This window comes from Oxyura jamaicensis, chromosome 1, assembly GCF_011077185.1.
Source record: "Oxyura jamaicensis isolate SHBP4307 breed ruddy duck chromosome 1, BPBGC_Ojam_1.0, whole genome shotgun sequence".
NCBI classification, from domain to species: domain Eukaryota; kingdom Metazoa; phylum Chordata; class Aves; order Anseriformes; family Anatidae; genus Oxyura; species Oxyura jamaicensis.
The window spans coordinates 81,116,820-81,124,369 of NC_048893.1; positions in this window are offsets into that span (position 1 = coordinate 81,116,820).

A 7,550-nucleotide genomic window follows, 5' to 3' on the forward strand; every position below is an offset into this window, starting at 1 on the left:
AGTGAGTCACCTACACTTCAGATCACCTTGTTGCCAGAAACTCCAGATGCTGTTACTAAAATAGTATTAGGCTCCAAAACTGTTACTGGAGACGTGCTTCTCTCTAGTGTCTGCAGGTAACTGTGAGGAGATGATCCATACTGAAGCTGACCTTTGTCTGTTACATTGGCTTGGCCTGGAGACTGAGTTTTTCTTCCTGCCTTTCCTTTGCTATTCAGGAGGATTTACGCTTTTCACATGAAACAATAAATGCTTTCCTCCAGTAAGTAACTTTTATGAGGATTGGTGGATCATTTTTGTTCCTGTGGTCACAAAGCAGAAACTATTTTAGGGGTTCATCGTTAAATCAGACAGCTGTGTAGCTGGAGAGTGACACTATCCCCATGTAATTGTATGGGGATCCTGTCAGAGCCATCAGCTCAGAAGCTGGTGCCAAGCCTCCTATTCTCGTGAGTTAGCACTGGGTCGTTCTTTCCTTTTGCTTTGAAAAGGGTGCTTGCGTTCCTGTCTTGTACAGAAAAATGCTGTGATGAGTTCTTACCCAGACTGGCTCATGTGGCCGGTGTGCTGCTGCCACAGTCCAGATCTCAGTTCCCAGATTGTCTTAAATTATTATCCTGGAGCTTCCCTCTGTAAATATGGAGGAGGAAGATGCTGGCCGTATATCTGACACGATCAACAGGAGATGCTATGCCACTACGTGTCTGTGTGAGGAGGCTGTGGCAGGATTAATTTGTTGAGCGGGGGTTCATCCGGATACCAAATGAGTGCTAAACTAACAGAACAAAAGAAGGGCATGGTTTGAAGTTGAAAACTGGCTTTTGGCAAAGCGCAGGGGTGACAAAGGATACAAAAACTGTTTTAAATGGTATGCTTTTGGTGGGATGTTGGCCATCACTGGATCAGTAATCACTGGATTGTGATGGCCAACATTAGCAGCAAGATCTGTAGGAAGTGTGGGTTAGAGAGGTGTTTGAAGTGGTGGCTTTGTTATGAAGCCACCCCTGATCAGGGATAATAAGTACTTTGTAAATGCATATGGTGCAAAGTGAATGCAGTGAGTGGGCAGGGCGTTATTGCATGCCAGCCTGGGCAACAGGGTGACCTGTTGCTTAGGGACTGCTTACCGTGCTTACCGTGCAGACACAATTCTGTTCGGGGTAGCTCTAGTGTGAGAAACACAAGGCAGGTCTTCAGACCAGAAGACACCTGTTCTCAGGGCAGAAGGTTACCATTGTGTTCTTCGGGACCCACGGGATGCTTCCCCACCCCGTTATTTTACAGTTTGTCACTCCTGCTAGGCTTTCTTGTTTACCGGGATGCAAAGAGGTGGAATATCCTGTTTACTTTTAACACAAAACGTGGGAAACACCTAGGCCAGGTTCAGAAAACTGAGAGGAGTGCTAGGTGGGGAAACGGGACCCGTTGGTCCTGCCATTGTGACCTGCTTCTGCTGGTGAAAGGCACCTCTGTCCGGTGGTGTGTAGCATTCGGGGAACGTTTGCTGCCGGTGAGGGGATGCTCTAAAGCAAACCTACAGGAAGAGGAAATGTAGACAAAAATGTGAATGAAAACCAAGTCTTTTAAAAAGGCTTACAGTGACCGATAAAAATGAAAGGATGTTAAGAACTAGTGTTGGAAGAGAAGGAATGAAGACAGTAGCTGTGCAACGTTTAATAACCAAAGGGGGGAAATAATAGAATCAATAGAAGCAAGAAATTACGAAGTACAAAAATGAAGCCATTGGAAACAAAGCCTGTAAGTGAAGAGGCTAGAAACATAAGCAGCTTTTTTTAGAATGTCTTTTGTTTCTGGTATAATTGAACATGGCACGTGTCCATTGCCAACTGCAGATAGCAGAATTGTTTGTAATGAGAGGAGGGGGAAGTGTTCTGTAAATATTTATTCTGTGTTGGTGCTGGTGTCATATTAGGATGATGTACTTCCCAGGCAAACAGTAACGAGGATTTTAAATAGCATCCATCGGGGTGAACGACTTTGATCAGTAATCTTCAGTAAATGGCATTTGTAGCCCTGTGAAAACCGCCTGAAGGCACCTGTGGTCTGTTCTCTGTCAGTTTCTGGAATGCAAGGGAAAGCCTAAAATGCCAGAGAAGAGACAGTGCTGTGCTGGGCTTTAAGGACGTCAGGAGGACTGCTACAGGTCAGCTCACAGCAGCTGATACCAGTCTAGATGCGAAATACTGACATACCAAATAAGCAATTTGCTTCTCTTCAAAACAAGCAAGAATTCCAGGTCAATAAAGTAGAATTGTTTTGACTAGAAGTAGCAAAACAAAAAACAACCAACAACCAAAAAAGTCTGCCAAAATGACCCGATACGATTTTTTGAAAAAGTTGCTTTTAATAGTTGCCTGTAGCACTGTTATAATCACTGGAATAAGCATCCAAAAGTTCATCTCACCTACAAGTTTACGACTGCAATGGTTATGTTAAAGTAATCACAAACTCCTTTAGAGAACTGGGTAACTCGCAGATTTGTTGGAGTAACTGTCAGTGCAACGCAACCACCCTCTAAAGTGGAACTGGTGAAATTGCCTCTTAGAGTGATTGGTAATAATAAGTAAAGTCAAATCTGAGTTTCAAGAAGCTGCACTGCAAGAGGTAAGACTCATGCCAGCCTCTTTAAGCACATTTATTAATAAAAAATTGATTGTGCACACAAATGACTGGTTTATCTTCTCCAGCTGCAATTGTCCTAATGGTGGGCATCATTCCTAGCTTAGCTGGGCAAGTGTGGTTGGTAAGACTGTCGAGCAAAGTACGCTCATTTGCAGTGAGTTTTCAGTAATCTCTCATCCCTGGGACTCTTCTGTGGTGTGCGCTTTGCCACACGCAGGGTGTGTAGAAGCCATTCCAGCCATAGCTGTCACGCTGGACCGGCATGGCTTTTGTCCCCAGTTACACGTCTCACAAGCAAAAGTGATTAAAACAGTTGCCACTGCTCAGCAATAGCTTTAATTAAGCACCCTTAATTGCGTATTTGCTTAGATTATTAGGGATGACATTGTATGATACAATAACTGTGTGTGTGTATATAATAGAATCGGAAGGGACCCCTGGAGGTCATCTGGTCAGCTTCCCCTCCCAAGTAGGACTGCTGTCAGTCCTAAATCAGGTCAGCTCTATGCTGGGTAGCAAGACGTGCTATAGCAGAACAAGCCAGAGTAAGTGGCAGCTGGCTGTTTCCAGGTGAAAGGTGGTGTTGCTGAAGAGCTTAGGGCTCGATTAAAATGCTGGCTAGGTCAGTTCGGAGGTCTCAAGTCAGCAGCAGAGGAGAAAAGTATTCCTAAGAGATAACTTGCTTATACAGGCTGAAAATAAGACCAGAATGCTTCTCACTGCAGATACATGGGAAGTTGTTGGGAAGTGGTAGTTAGAGATAGCAAGTTTGCTCCCCTCCAACATCTACAGGGAAACGGTGGCACTTTCTTCTAAGTCACAGAAAGGAGGGAGGTGAAGGGTACTTTAACGCTCACTTGGCTAGGTGAAGTTTCAGGGACAGTGTGGGAGATGTTGAGGTGCCCGAGCCCAGGCCACAATGCAACCAGAGCGTGCAATCTGGGAAAAGGAATGCTGGTGTTTCATTTCTCCTGGAGGAGGACGAGGCATGTTGCTCGTGTACCAAGTGCGTGTTGGTAGACTGTTTAACATAACGTGATCATCTGAACTTGGAACTGGAGTCCTGCTTCATGGCAGGGGCCTCTGGAGGCCATCTGGTCCACCCCACCTGCTCAAGCAGGGACACCCAGAGCAGGTTGCCCAGGACCACGTCCAGGTAGCTTCTGAAGATCTCCAAGGAGGGAGACTCCACAACATGTCTGGGCAACCTGTGCCAGTGCTTCATCAACTGCAGCGTAAAGAAGTGCTTAATGATGTTCAGAGGGAACCCCCGTGTTCCAGTGTGTGCCCATTGCTCTTTTCCTGACACTGGGCTCCACTGAAAAGAGCACTGGGCAGCACAGAAAAGAGGTCATTGGGTGCTGTAGTTAATGCTTTCAGCAGTGCTGGTGATGGGCACAAGGGAACAGCAAACACCCAAGATTAAAATTCTGATGTGAAGTAAAAGGATGTTTTGGTGCAAACTTAGTGTCAAATACACTTGTTTTGTCTTGTCCTGTACTGATATTCCAGTGTACCAGACCTGGCTGTGATTACTCATGACCATCTGATCCAGATTGCTTCCTTGTTACCTACCAATGCATCAATATCATCTCTGCAGTGCTTCAAATAAGACATTAATCTTGTCAGTAATAGTTTAGGTTTCTGGCTAAGGAGCTTGCAGAAGGCTTTGCTTGAACAGACCATGTGCAAAGGTCTGTTTTTTACTTCTGTGCCTGAGCAGAAAGAGGATCTTGTGTTTCAAAGATTAATAAAACAATTACATGAAAGATCTTCCCTCTCCCTCAACAAGTCCAGGCCCAAAATCTCCTGTATCACTTCTACTGTTGAGAAATCAAAGGACTCTGTTACCTCCACAAGACAAATTTACAAGTGGCTCTGTGGCTACAGGTGGACCTGCTGTGTGAAGAAGGACAGGGTTCTAGAGATGCTGGTTGGAAGGGACCTCTAGGGCCTGGCCAGGCCTCCCTCCCTGTGATCATGCTAGCTTTTTATTACTGGGACTCATGTCCTGCACAAGGTGTTACTGGCAGAGTAATTCCTTGTCATCTGTTTGCCTGGATTGCCTAGAAGAGATAAGAAGCTCTTTACTGCACCTGGTTCTTGTAGATCTGAGGTCCCGCAGGCCCTTTTGTATGCTTCTGTCTCCCTGGTTAGTGTTAAAAATCGAAATAATAAGAGATGTGCTCCTACTTCATAACACCGGAGGGGGCAGGATGCTAGTGCTAAGTGCTGTCTTTTGAGTCTATCGCTAGGCAGTGAGCATATATACTCCATTTGGCTGGGTCATCTGAGTTTCTTCATCCTGCCATGGTGGCCTTCCAACGGGGAGGTGATATCTACCTGCAAGCAGACTGTAAGTGCTTAACTTTTCTTGGGTAATGCATTAATAGAGTTAAACACAAGAAAACAAAGTGTGCTAGCTTTCTTTCAGAAGACAACTGAAGGAAGTTTCTCCAACTCTGTTGCCTAGTGGTTACAGTATCAGGAGACACATAGCTGTTTTTATCAAATAAAATGCATTTCATTTATAAAAATAGTCCAACATCTTGATTAATTTATGGTAATTTATGTTTATTCTTCCGAATGCATAAAGGAAATTAAAACATTAGTTTAAAAAAAATCCCCACATTAAGGACAGGCAAACCTGTGATAAACACTAAGCTAAAGCCTAGTTTGAAGAAATGTTCTGTAAATTGCCTACTTCGGGCTGTTTTTTGAAGATTTAATTTTTGCACAATTTAGTTTTTGTACAGTTTAATTTCAGTGGATTGGGTCATTGCCACTGAAGGGATAACTCATTCAAAGCTGAAAACCAAGCTGGGAGGAAAAAAAGGTTGGAATTATTTTTCACACGTCAATGACAAGCATTCAGAAAATAAAATAAAATAAAATAAAATAAAATAAAATAAAATAAAAATAAAATAAAATAAAATAAAATAAAATAAAATAAAATAAAATAAAATAAAATAAAAAGTGAGATGAGATTTCCTTGTTGTTAAAGCCTGGAGGATTCTAATTATTTGCCACAGAGAGATTTAGGTGGGAAGGGGCCTCTGGAGCTCAGCCCCCTGCTTGCGCTAGGGCTAACTCTGGTCAGGTTGTTCCTGCCCTAAACAAGCCTGCCTAAAAAGACTAGAGCAGTACATTCAAGCATTCTTGTATGAGCCCACTCCATTTTAGGTTGTGTTATTAATTCATGAAACCATTTTTAAATACTGTTTTTTTTGCAATCAATTAAATATTCCATTTTCTAAATGACAAGTTTAAAAAAAAAAAAAAAAAGCTTCATTCATTATTTCCTAACAAAATAAAATGTAAATTAGGTTTCTGGATTAATGCACATTATAACTGTACAGTGCCTGTATAAATGTGAATAGATTAACATATCCACCAAGTTAAAAAGAGTGCTAATCTTAATGTAAAGGCTATATTTATCAGCACGTTCGAATAGCTCTCAGTCAGTGACAGTAAACCTACAAAAATGAAGTGCAACTCAGAATGAAGATTGGGTAACCTGTTATTAAAGCTATCAATTCATATCATTTTTGTTTAATTCATCGCACTGTCTAATGCTTTTGCCTTTGGAGATGGAGATGCCAGCCCTGCTCGGAGTGAGATGGTACCCGCATCCCTTCCCACAGGGCCGTAGCTACCAGGAGGATGTGTTCAGCACAGGGCTACTGGGCAAGGCACTGATTCTGTAATTCCTGCCTGATCTCTGTAACCTCCATCTTTCTGAGTTCCCTGAGCTGACGGGACATCCTCTCCCCTACTCCAGCCCCCACCCCTCAGTTCAACTCACATAGCTGACACAGTCTAACAAACGTGGCCATCAGCCCCGTGAAGGAAGGGGCAATATTCCCCTCGCAGCAGAGGAAGGGCTTGTGAGCTACAGCCCTGGGGTTTTCAAGGGGTTTTCAGACATTGCTGCTGTTAGTGGTGTTTGTGGGCACAGCAATCAGGTAGCTACACGGAAGATGCATCTCCTTTCCTTGTAGCAGCAGCGTGCTGCTATCCTGCTGCTGTATTTACCTACTGCAGCAGTAAGGTGTGCTGTAGGCCCGGGGGTTACATCAGTACACACAAGCTCGCTGAGCTCAGACTAGTGCAGGAACATGGTCTGCTGGGAGCCTGGGCTTGTGGTGGCCCTGAAAATAAGGTCACAGATCTGCTTCAGTGCATAAACGATACAGCTTGTAGTGGTGCAGCCTTAGAGGTGCCAATTTAACTCTCAGGTATCAGGAAACAATGGAATTAATATCACTCTTGTGCTTCACCTCACAGACCACTGTCATTCCCTAAGGAATAGACACTACCACCAGCACCCCAGCGTGCTGCATTGATGACTCCTGTTCGAACTCTTGTTTCTGCTATCCTCATCCTTGCCCCAAGGATAAATTATTCTTTGCAGAACTTACAACACAAGCATCCCGTAGCCACTTGGCACGAGCACAGCTGAACGGCAGAGCAGTTTCCCCTGCACTCACCGTCTCTCAACCCTGCTGGGTACACACTGCAGTCTGTCTTCTCCATGCACTTGTGGACCATACGTGCTTCCTGATGGGTTTTTGGCAACCTGAACCAAATCCAGGGTAGTCCATAAAGGTAAGCTGGGCTCTGGGCCTGAACAAGCCTCTTCAAGTATGTGGGAAGTACAAAGCAGGCAACCTGTCCTCACATCACTAAACACCATCTTAACACCATAGCTACCAGAACATCAACCACGGCTGATCTCCTTGTCAGCTCCTTCATCTTCTGCCTCATAGTTGAGCTCTCGGTGTATGTTCAGAGACTCCAGTCCACTCAATCATGTTTCCTGTTTCTATATGCCATAAAATCTGAACAGGAGCCCTTGTGATAACACTGTGTGTCATGCCACATCGGTGTGCTTCCCTAGGTCATCA